Source organism: Sminthopsis crassicaudata, chromosome X (assembly GCF_048593235.1).
Source record: "Sminthopsis crassicaudata isolate SCR6 chromosome X, ASM4859323v1, whole genome shotgun sequence".
Taxonomy (NCBI): Eukaryota; Metazoa; Chordata; class Mammalia; order Dasyuromorphia; family Dasyuridae; genus Sminthopsis; species Sminthopsis crassicaudata.
In genome coordinates, this window is record NC_133623.1 from 60,660,037 (window position 1) to 60,671,768 (window position 11,732).

The 11,732-nt window shown below is 41.0% G+C and overlaps 1 long non-coding RNA gene across 2 annotated transcripts; it reads left to right on the forward strand.

Moving 5' to 3' along the window:
* Window positions 1-55: 55 nt before the first annotated feature.
* Window positions 56-11,402, forward strand: LOC141548845 (uncharacterized). Of its 2 annotated transcripts, XR_012484126.1 has the most exons (5): window positions 134-196; window positions 1,089-1,223; window positions 5,708-5,887; window positions 7,802-8,008; window positions 10,934-11,402. It is a non-coding gene; the product is annotated as an uncharacterized LOC141548845 (long non-coding RNA). The 2 variants fall into 2 exon arrangements; XR_012484125.1 differs by lacking the exon at window positions 1,089-1,223 and having other exon boundaries at window positions 56-196.
* Window positions 11,403-11,732: the final 330 nt, after the last annotated feature.

Here is an 11,732-nt window from a genome sequence, read left to right on the forward strand (position 1 = left end):
GCTCCGAGAGCCGGCAGGGGGCGTTATGCGCGGGTGCCGGGGGCCCAGCGCCTCCTCACGCGGCTGAGGCCCCAGGAGCCAATCGCTGCCTCCCTCCGCGGGAGCTCGGCCGCTGCCGCCTCTCCTTCCGGAAGCGCTTCCCGCCGGCCCGGCCTTCCTGACCCACTTGGGGTGCTTGTGGTCCGGGGCTCCTCAGGTGAAAGGGGGGGTTGGGGAGGGGGTGGCTTCGGCAAGGAGGGCGCCACACTCTTAGGGGCTCCTTCCGGGGCGGAGAGAGGAGGGGGCTCCCGGCGGCCCCTTCCGGGACGGAGTCGGGGCGCTCGGCTCCCTTCGGCTACTCTCGGAAGGGAGGGGGAGCCGGGAAGAGGGGAGGCAGCCCCCGCCCAACAGGAGGGACCATTCCCTCTTTCCTAACACTGGGCGGGGCGACAGAGCGGGGAGCTTCGGCTCCTTTTCCCTCCTTCGGAAAGGGAGGGAAACGTTCGCTTCCCTCTCCGGCGCTTTCCGAACGGGCGGGGAGGGGGGAGGGGACGCCTTCTGTTACTTTCGCCTCCTTCCCAACGGGCGGGAAGCGCTGCTGGAAAGCCACGGGGTCTCCCCGGAGCTTAGCGGGAGCTCTGGGAGCAACTCAGTCCTAGTTCAACTTTGTGACTGGTGCTGTGCTGTCATTAAAAACAAAGCCACGCGTGCCCAAACTATTACTTTTGTCTTTTAAAAAGTTCCTTTTATTTTACTTTTAAATAAGAAGTATCTTATTTGTCTACTTAGAAATAAATTTGTGCATTATAAAACATAGCCCCAGAGGATTCTATTCCAAAGTGTTTTCATAAACACCAGAAATAAATGGCGGGGATGGAAAAACTCTAGATCATCTCTGATTGTTATTAACGAGATCGCTGGGCGTCTTAGTGACGTCACCATGATTGCTTTATTATCTCTAAAAATCCTCGAAATTCAATTGACATGATTTAAAATGGGTGTCATCTCCATTAGACCGTGAGCTCCTTGAGAGCAAGAACTTTTGTTTTTCTTGGTAGCCTCAGCTCTTGGCACAATACCAAGGATTAAATGCCATTGTTGTTGTTCAGTCCCTTGCAGTCGAGTCCATTCTTCAGGACGCCATTTGGAATTTTCTCGGCAAAGATATTGGTGTGCTTTGCCAGTTGGTTTGCCGGTTCCTTCTCCAGTTCATTTTACAGGTTGAGGAAACTGAGGCACACAGGGTAAGTGACACGGCCAAGGTGATACAGCTAGGAAGTATCTGAGACCAGGTTTGAACTCAAGAAGCTGAGTTTTCCTTTCTCCAGGCCGGGAATTCCATCCACTAAAGCACCACGTCGCTTTCCTTTAAGTACCATAATGTTTAATAGAAACTCACTGACTGAAAAAAGACTAGTAAATTTCCATTTTCCCTTCTATCAGTTTTTTTAAAACTAAAGATTTTGCATTTTTAGGGTTTTAACAGTGGGCACCAATTTGACACTCATTATGATGAAAGGAAAGGGGGAACCCCATTTCTCGGTGCGTAGATAATCCCATAAGGCGCAGTGTCCCCTGTAAATGAATTTACAAGCCTGAAAACCTAGATTGATAAATAAAAGGTTTATTGTAGAAATTTGCAAGTAAAGTTCAGTTAGAAAGACACCAAGGCCAGAGGTGCCCCCCCCCCCCAGGCAGGAACCCTTACATGGCTGGAAGGATACCACGTGTTGGGGGAGAGTGCTCCTGCAAAGAGAGAGCTCCAGCTCGGCTCTTTTATACCTAAAAGGAGATGGTGGGCGGTACCCCAAGTTCTTGGCAGGCTTTTCAAATAAGGACAAAACTGTTTGTGGAGGCTGAGAAAACCCAAGCCAGCTCAGATCCAGTGGAGGCTGGGCCCGGATATTCAGCCATGGGGGGTGGGAAATCAGAAAGGAATATTAAAGGGACCTCAACCCCTATCATTTAGAAAAGTTTGTCCGGTCCATAGTATCCAAAGCTAAGGGCCATGGTAGCTAGTAAATAAATGTTCATTGGGCCCATGTGTGCTACCACTGTGGTAGTCTTCAGAGCTTGATATTTGACAAAAACTGCTAGAAAAACTGGAAATCGGGTCGAATTTGGTTGTTCTTCATTCTCAAAAAAGACCAAAATGACATTACTATGTTGTGAAGGTACAGTGTGTCTTGTGGCTGATGAGACCAACAAGCCCTGAAGACTACCACAGTGGTAGCACAAATGGGCCCAATGACCATTTGGAGTGGGGATGGCTTTAAATCTGGGCATCTTGTGTTTATTTTGAGCAACTGCAATTCCACTTTGTTCAGAGAGCATAGTGACTTCCTTGATGTGGCCACACCATGCTGGGTGGTCTTGTGCCATTGTCTCTCAATGGATTCCAAAGTAATTCAGAGAAATCTTGAGAATGTTCTTCTATCACTTCTTCTGACCTTCATGGGAGCACTTGGCTTATGTGAATTCCCTGTAAAAATCATCTTTTAGGCAAACCTATGTGTTGGCACTTAGTGTGGACAACTTTTGGGAAATGTGCTCTCTGGAGTGGAGTTTGAATGCTTGGCAGTTCCGCTGGAAAAATGGCTCTCACTTGTGTAACAGAAATTAGATTTAGATTAAAAGATCACACTAGATAGCAAGTTCGATTTCAAATGAATCTGTCATTTAGATATAAAAGGTCACCTTACAAAAAAATTCACTATATAAAGGGGAAGAGTTAATGACCCCGCCTAAAAAGGAATTGAGAAGATCAGAAAATAAAATTAAAACAAACATTAATGCAGCTAAAATTAGAAAAGGAAGGGGGGAATTATCTTTGCAACAAGTTTCTCTGATACAAATCCCATTTCCAAATTATATAAGGAACTGATTCCAATTTATAAGAAGAGCAGTCAATTCCCAGGGTCACACAGTTAGTAAGAGTTGAGTGTCTGAGGCTTGTGAGAATTGGATGAGGGTTTAGTTTCTAGGGTTACAAAACTTAAATTAGAGAAATGCAGAGAAGTGAAACAGATCAGGGGGAAAAAATTAAATTGAAAGCTAAGAAATGGAATCGAAAGGTTAGGCTGAAGTAGAATAAGGAGACTCAGACTCACAAGTAGAGGGAAGATGGAATCAGGGGTGAGGAATCAGGGTGTGTGATCACAGGGTAATCACATGGGAGAAATTCTGCATTTTGGATAGACTAATCTCTATAATAATCAATGAGGGCAACAGGAGAGGGACTTGCATTTTGGGTTGGGGAATAAAAGGCTGTGCTTTTGTGCTTCAAAGGCATGCCTGTTGATTTAGATGATAGCTTTTGCAAGAACTTAAAATAAAATCTTTTTTTGGATTCATCAGCGAGTTATTGGAGTGCTTGGTAAGGTATTTTGTTTCTTACAGGTAGGATTTGAACTCAGATTCTCCTGACTCCAGAACCAGTGCTCTATCCCCTAAACCAAAATCAAAATTGCAATTAATTTTTTTTTCTCTTCAACTCCCCCCGACCTTGGAGGGGGGAAAAAATAAAGAAAAAACCCTTTTCAACAAATTTATATAGTCAGGTACAAAAAGTGTCTCATTCTATACTCCTGAATCCATTACCTCTCAAGCAGGAGGTAGTTAATATGGTTCATCATCAGTCCCCTGGAATATATCTTATCATTTCAGAGACTTTGAAAGTTGTTCATTTATACATTGTTATTCTTACAGCATAAATTCTCCTGGTTTTATTCACTTTATTCTGTAGCAGTTTGTTGGAGTTTCAGAATGTTAGTCTCCACAAGTGTTGAGGTTAGGAAAGGGGACCCCAAAAGTTTGAGGCCCCAGACCGGTTTGCAGACTTGGACCCATCTCCTAGTCAAGGAGCAAAGCTTTATTGCAATAGTAACGCCATTACAAAGTGGACTGAATTGTAAGAGAATTCAGCAGAGAAACTGAAGCAAAGGAGATGTATTTATCCAGCTTTCACTCATATATTAATTCTATGCCTCATAGGTAGGAAGGAGTGGTTCTCGATTGACCAGATTATTACCGGTCAGTAATGAATTGAGGAATGGTCTCAGGCAGATTGGGTGTGGGAGTTTCCTGAGGCAGAAAATCTCAAATCACTGACTTATTACCAGAACAGAAGCCCCCCTAAAAATCAAGGGACCACAAAATCATATTACATCAAAAATATATTGGGAAAAAATAAAAATACCCACAAAACATTTTTTTAAAGGATATTGGAGTTATGGGCTGGTGTTGAAAGGTATCTCAAAAGAATTTGTAAGCATAGACCTCCAAATCAAGGGGCAAAGGTTTTATTACTCTGCCAAGAGCAGACTAAATTACAAGAGAAGTTAGCTAGCCCCCCAAAAGAGTTAGCTATAATAAGGAGAAAGACGCCATGAGGGTGGGTAGCTCTAAAAAGGAGTTAGCAAGGATCTACAGTATGAGCAGATTTTTTTATGAGGAAACTCTAAGGGCGGTGAGGATTGATATCGTAACTTGACTTTCCGATGTTGGGGGGAGGTTACCAAAGACCTCCACCTGGTGTCCAGGTCTACTTGAACAAAAGGCTCATTTAAGGATGAGGTGATCCTATCCTTGCGCTTTCCAGCTTGACTCAGCTTGACTTGGCTGCTAGATTGTTTACAGTGATTCAGGCTTTCTTGGCTAATGCCCACCTGGCTACCCAGGACCTCATTAAGTTCACACAAATATTCCCATCTACAATTGAAAATTGATATTAATTCTATTTTTTCTGTCTTTTATCAAACTGGATTTAATATTCCCTTTTGAAGTTCCATCCCCTTGTAAACTTCACACATCCCAGAGAATCTTCTCTAAAGGTCAAGCTTTTTTTTTTTTTGGAACCCTACCTAGTACCCACTTTCCAGAGAAATTTGATTAATCTAACTGATCAAATATCAATTATTGGATGTAGCCATTCTCATTATTCTGAAGACTACTCCCATCACCTGAGAACCTTTGTCTTGGGATGCAGATCACATTACCTGGGCTGTGGTCAGAGATTTCAGAAGGGGAGGTGAGGTGCAAATGATATGATTTCAATTCTTACGATATCATCTTCTGATATAGTGAAGACACTTCATGTCTCCTTTGAGATTTTTATACTATCAGCTTGCTCATTGTTATAAAAGTCCGTCAGCTAATATATATATTTTTTTTTCTTTTTTTTTTTTTTTCCTCCCTGAGGTAATTGGGATTACAACTAGGAAGTGTTAAATGTCGGAGATCAAATTTGAACTCAGGTCCTCCTCACTTCAAGGCTGGTGCTCTATCCACTGCGCCACCAAACTGCCCCCAGCCAATATTTTTGATCATAGAGATAGACCAATGACCCAATTTATATTGGTTACTGCTAGCCTAATAGGCAATTATGTGGCCCAGTGGCTAGAGCTCTAGGCTTGGAATCAGAAAGATTCATCTGCCTAGTTCAAATCCAGCCTCAGACATTTTATTAGCTGTATGACCCTGGACAAGTTCCTCATCTGTAAAATGAACTGGAGAAGGAAAAGACAAGCCACCAGTATCTTTGCCAAGAAAAGTCCAAATGAGGTCACAGATTGTTGGATGTGACTAAAAAACAATTGACCACCCGCAACAAATAAATAAATAAATGAATGAATGAATGAATGAATGAATGAATAAATGAATAGATAGATAGATAGACAGACAGATAAAAACCTAATAAATTGCTCATACTCAGAACTTTGTTTCTTAGTTCACCTTAGTTTCTACTATAAGAGTGTGATGACCATTTGAGGCTGGGGGCTGGGCCCCAGAGGAACCGCTTAGGGAGGGCCCCTGGGAGGATTCAGCTGACATTTTCACTGTAGAGATTTCTCTGAAGAGGATTGCACCAGAGACCTCCCCTCCCTGGGCCCAATGTTTCCAAGCCAAGGTAAGCTGCAGCTGTGTTTGTCTTGGTGTCTTGTCTGTGTTATAGTGTGACTGGTTGGCAATAATTGGCGATATAAAGCGTGGGAAATTCCCCTAAGGAATTTAAATCCTTGATTTTTTTTTCCTTCTTCAAGAGGGGCTCTCAGCTTATGATGCGAAGAATCAATAAGCTTTCAGGAAGTCATAAACCTTAGAAAATTTATTTTCTCTAAGGGGAGCCCTAGCTCAGGCCAAGGGGGAGCCATTCGTAGTCTGAAGAATTCTTCTTGTTTCATGGGATAATCTTGGCTTTAAACCTGGGAGGGATACATACTTCACATTTAAGAAAGAGATGAAGGGCAGCTAGGTGGCACAGTGGATAGAGCATCTGCCCTGGAGTCAGGAGGACCTGAGTTCAAATTTGACCTCAGACACTGAACGCTTCCTAGTTGTGTGACTCTGGGCAAGTCACTTAACACCAATTGCCTCAACCAAAAAAAGAAAGAAAGAAAAAGAAAAGAAAGGGATGAGAAAGAAGGGATTACCAAGGCATATATAGTAAAATCAGCAAATTATATATGTATATATAAAATTATAATCTAGTTTTAAGTGCCAAAACTGGCCTGAAAAGGGTGTTGAGTGTGTCTGTGTTTGAAGTTTCCTCAATGGCATGTAATGTCTGGTTATCTGTTTTGTGATTCCCACTTTATTATATTTAAATTTTGTGAAGAGAAAAGTGGTCTCCAGGTTTTATCCTAAATTGTCCTCTGTTAGCTCAGCAACTAGGTCCTCAGAGAAAAGACAACCTATTTGACAGCCAAACTTCTGCTGGGGAAATATGACTGGGAACCCATTCTTGGAAGGCAAGGGTCAACAGAGCCATGTGTCCCCTGCCGGCCTCCCACACACACTCACCCCTGCCAGGATTCACTCTTTCCAAAGCACCTGTGTGGGTAACCAGCCTCAGCATCAAGTAACTCCCTGTTCTGGTACTATGCTGGGAACTGTGAGAGAGGCATTTGTTAGGGGACTTCTGAATCTTTATTAGCTCTATGGACTCAGCCTAGAGGCACATGGCCCATGGGGGGAAAACTCCTGAAAACCTTCAAAGGCCATTCTCAGAAAATTTTTTTTTGCTGAGGCAATTGGGGTTGTGACTTTCCCAGGGTCACACAGCCAGGAAATGTTAAGTGTCTTAGGTCCTCCTGACTTCAGGGCTGCTGCTCTATCCACGGGCCACCTAGCTGCCCCTCAGAAACCATTTTCTATTAGCTACTCAAATATCTTAACTAGACATTGAACTGAAAAAACCAATTTTAACTTCTCCAAGCTGAAGAAGCACCTTACCTGACAAGGAGATGTCAACTTCATAAAGGACAAGCAGTGACTTCTCCTGAAGCCCCAAACTAACACCAGTGAGGAATCCTTATATTCATGGCCTCATGGGACCTTTCCCAAGAAGCTAGCAGCCTTGTGCATGTTTATGGTGCTTCTGTGTCTCTATCTCTTTGTGTTTCTGTGCTGGGATAGAGCAAGCTAACTTTTCTTAGGATCATGAAAAGTCAGCATTAAAGCATTGCTGTTTGCCCTTCATTTTTGAAGACGACAAATGATAGTCATTGACGTATCAGTAGATTGGATTTAAAGTGGGGAAGAATTTTATTTTGCTTCTTTTTTTTTCTTCTGTGACCCGATAATTGTATAAATCTGTATGCATATATTGGATTTAACATGTATTTCTACCATGTTTAACATATATTGGATTATTTGCTATCTAGGAAAGAGCGTGGGAAGAAGGGGGGAAAATGGAACACAAGATTTTTTTTATGTCTATGCATATGTTTTGAAAAATAAAAGGCTTTAATTAAAAAAAAAACTAGAAAAATAAAATAAAATGGGACAGAGCTGCACAAAGTCACCAGTCTCTCTCTTCCAGAGTCATCAAAGTCCAGCAGCAAGACAAAAGGCAAGACATTTGGCAATGGCCTGGGATGCCGTGAGTGACCTTGGCGTCTTCCACTGCTGACCAAGCTCGTGAGCATTTGCTCCGGCTTCCTTTCCAGCCAACAGAACAATTTGTTTCCATCTGCCCATTCCACGCGTATGATAAGCGGGAGCATAGGACATAATCAGACTTAAACTGGTAATGAATTGAGTGTGTTTATGGATCTTACACTTTTGTGGTACTTCAGAACTGTTGATTTTGTTTTAGGAGAAAGAAAAAGATTATGTACTGCCCTGATAACCTCTTGAATTGTTCTAGGGAGGGAGGGTTTTTTAGCCTAGATTTTAAAGTGTCAGACTGTTACAAATTAGCATCAGGAAGAGTTCAAAGACAGTTTATGATTTGAGCTTTGCCCTTGACCTTGAAAGTAGAGAACTTTGTTTAAATCAAAAAGAAACTTGAGGGTCAGTGAAACTTAATCCTTACTTTTCAGAACCTCAAAATTAAGTTAAAAAGTTAAGTAGGTCAAATTGAATTTAAATATTAGAAATTATAAATCCATTTTAAATTAGGATCTGAAATTAAATTTCGTAGATTATGGCAATTTCATAGAAATTGAAGTATTTTTTTTTTTGCTGAAGCAATTGGGGTTAAATGACTGATCACACAGCCAGGAAGTGTTGTGTCTGAGGTCAAATTTGAACTCAGGTCCTCCTAACCTCAGGGCTGGTGCTCTATCCACTGAACCACCTAGCTGTCCCTGTATCTTTTGATTTCCAGAAGAAAATCCTATCTGGTTGTTTTTTTTTAATAGATTGTGCAAAGATGCTAAACATTAAGCAGGTCTAACTTCAAGTGAACCATGTAATGATTGAATTTTTTATTTAGTTTTGTCAGCCAGTCTCAACCAGAAATCAGGAAGCACTTTTTAAAAGGAATTGCCCAGTGTTCTAAGAAAGTAATTAATGAGTTAAACTGTGTCTAAGAGGGAAAAGAGAAGGAAAAAGAAAAATTTAAGCCTAGGGCCCTGACAAGGTGTTTCTACTGTCTGAAAGAAAGTCATATTGTTAAGGATTGTGAGAGAAGAGGTGGCTAGATTTGGGGAATCTGTATTGCATAAAGGAGAAATACTTGAAAATTAATCCTCAACATAAAAGATTGTTTATCAACATAAAGCTAGCCCTAGGAAATATTAAATATAGATTATTGTTGTTGAGCTTAATTTTCCAATATTTGACACCATGGCAACATATTTTAAAACTGTGAAAATAATTTTTTTTCCTGAGAGAAATAATTATTTTCTGTTAAGAACCAATTAGATTCTTAAAATAGGAACCTTAAATTGGGATTAAGGTTATTCATTTCCATTTCTTCATTCAAATACCAGCCCTTGGGAGCAGCTAGTTGGTGTAGTGGATAGAGCACCAGCCCTGAAGTCAGGAGAACCTGAGTTCACATCTACCCTTCTTGGCTATGTGACCCAAGACAAGTCACTTAACCCCAGTTGCCCAGGAAAAAAATACCAGCCCTTTGTAGTCTCTGAAAGACAAGGTTGTTGTTGATATTGCCTAATGCTTGGGGTACATGCTCCTCCTTCTTGGTCTGATCTCACCCAACTAGGGGATCTTACTTTTGCTTACATTGTTTTATAGTATAAATCTAATCTAGGTACATTCTAGCCCTAAGGCAATGGGCCCTTGTCATTGTACCTCTCTATTACAGGCCAGGGGGACCCAGCTTAGGAAGGAGAACAGAGGACTCTGAACAGACTTTGACTATCCCTTTGACCACACTGCTGAAGGCAGCTGAGTCTCATGATCAAACCACAATATGAGCTGGAGACTTTTAGCCTACTTCCTTATTTGAAAATCCACCCCTCATTGATTGTTCTCCAATAAGGGTTGATTTTTACCTGTCAAAGGCAGGCCCTTAAGCATTCAGGGATCTCCATGGTTGGATCTTTGGTTAAGGAGAGAGACCAGTGACCATCAGTTTATTCATTATTAGCTGGCCTAATTAATAGATTGATTCAAAGGGGCAGCTAGGGGGCGCAGTGGATAGAGCACCAGCCCTGAATTCAGGAGGACTCGAGTTCAAATCTAGTCTCAGACACTTAACACTTCCTGGCTGTGTGACCCTGGGCAAGTCACTTAACCCCAGCCTCAAAAAAAAAAAAAAATACATTGATTCTTAATTACCTAGAAACTCCATCTCTCCAGATTTTCATTCATCATAGCCCTTAATGTATATGTTGATCAAGACTTGTCTATTAATGGCCTTGGATGCAATTGTATATATTATATATATATATATATATATATATATATATACATATACATATATATATATTATATGTATATGCATATATTATATATATATATATATATATACAGATATATTACCCATATCATATATCAATTTGTACATATTGGGAACTACGGAATGAGATCTCTTTTCTATTCCCTGGGTTTTAACCTCTAGGACTGCTGGTTAAGGTAGTGGGGCTCCCACCCTAGCAGAGTGAGACCAGACTCCTTAGAGCCTTCTGCCTGCCCCCGAAATCATGATTCCCTGCCAGCCTCCCACTTACAATGTCAGAGTAACAAACGACAACAGTGGCTAATAATATTTAGCCCAGCACATTTTGAGCTGATGCAACAGTAGGGAATTTAAACGGGTAAAGTCCTATATGTATTTCCCATCATTTTAATGTGAGATTCATTTGCCTTAGGTGATTTTATTTACCAGGAGCTCTATCTTCCTATTAGGATAATTGGTCAGCACTTATTCCCTTCCTTGTTATCTGTTTCCCACTCTAAAAGGTCATCCACCTCCTCCTAGAGTTGTCCCATATATGTTACCTTTTTACTGGGTCTTTAATGGAGTGTATTTTGCACTAATGCCTTTCTAGATTATAAGGATTGGAAGCTTAAAAGGCACTTGTGAAAGGATGAATGGTTTTCTATGAAGCATGATTTGGAAGTACTTTTATCTACACTATTATCATCTAAACTTGTTAGGATTTGTGCCTTGCCCTTATTGTTTCCCTATCATGTTTCTGAGATTGCTTGTATTTGACTGGAAATAATGCTGTGTAAAATTGTGTTAAATTCATCTCTTCAGGTTGCCCTTGCCTGCACAGATGGTCAGCTCTGCTTACCTTACAGGAACTGATGCTGAGGGAAATGAGCAGAACCAGATCATTGTACCTGACAACAAGAAGATTAGGTGATGAACAATTCTGATGGACGTGGCTCTTCTCAACAATGAAATGAATGAGGCCAGTTCCAAGAGGACTGTGGGAACTAAGTGCAGAACTCTTTTTGTTGTTGTTCCTTGCCTTTTGTTTTCTTTCTCACTATTTTTCCTTTTTGGTCTGATTTTTGTCATGCAGCAAGATAATTGTATAAATACATATGCCTATTTTGGATTTAACATATATTTTTACCCTGTTTAACATATTACATGCCATCTAAGGGAGAGGAGGTGAGGGTAAGGGGGGGGATTGGAACACAAGCTTTTGCAAGGATTAATGTTGAAAAATTATCCATGCATATGTTTTGAAAATTAAAAACTTCAGTTAAAAAAAAAAGAATCCTCTTGACTCAGTTTCTTAAACAAGAATTTGAAATATTTCAAACATAAACCTGTCTTCCGTACTCTGTGAATAATTTTTGGCTTTCCCACTTTATTGAATGTCAAGTTACTCATGCCTGAAATCAAAGAGAACTTCAGTAGTAGGGTAGTATTATCTCCCTGCTGTGACTGTGCCCCTCCTTATTTTCCTTTATAGCGAGTTTCTCTGTCAGAGAAGGTGTCTAGTAATACATCGGAGTTACTGGTGGTTCATATTAAAAACACTAAGATAACAGTAGAGAATAGCATTCCCTAGCCAGCTAAATAAAAAGAACTTTTGAACTTG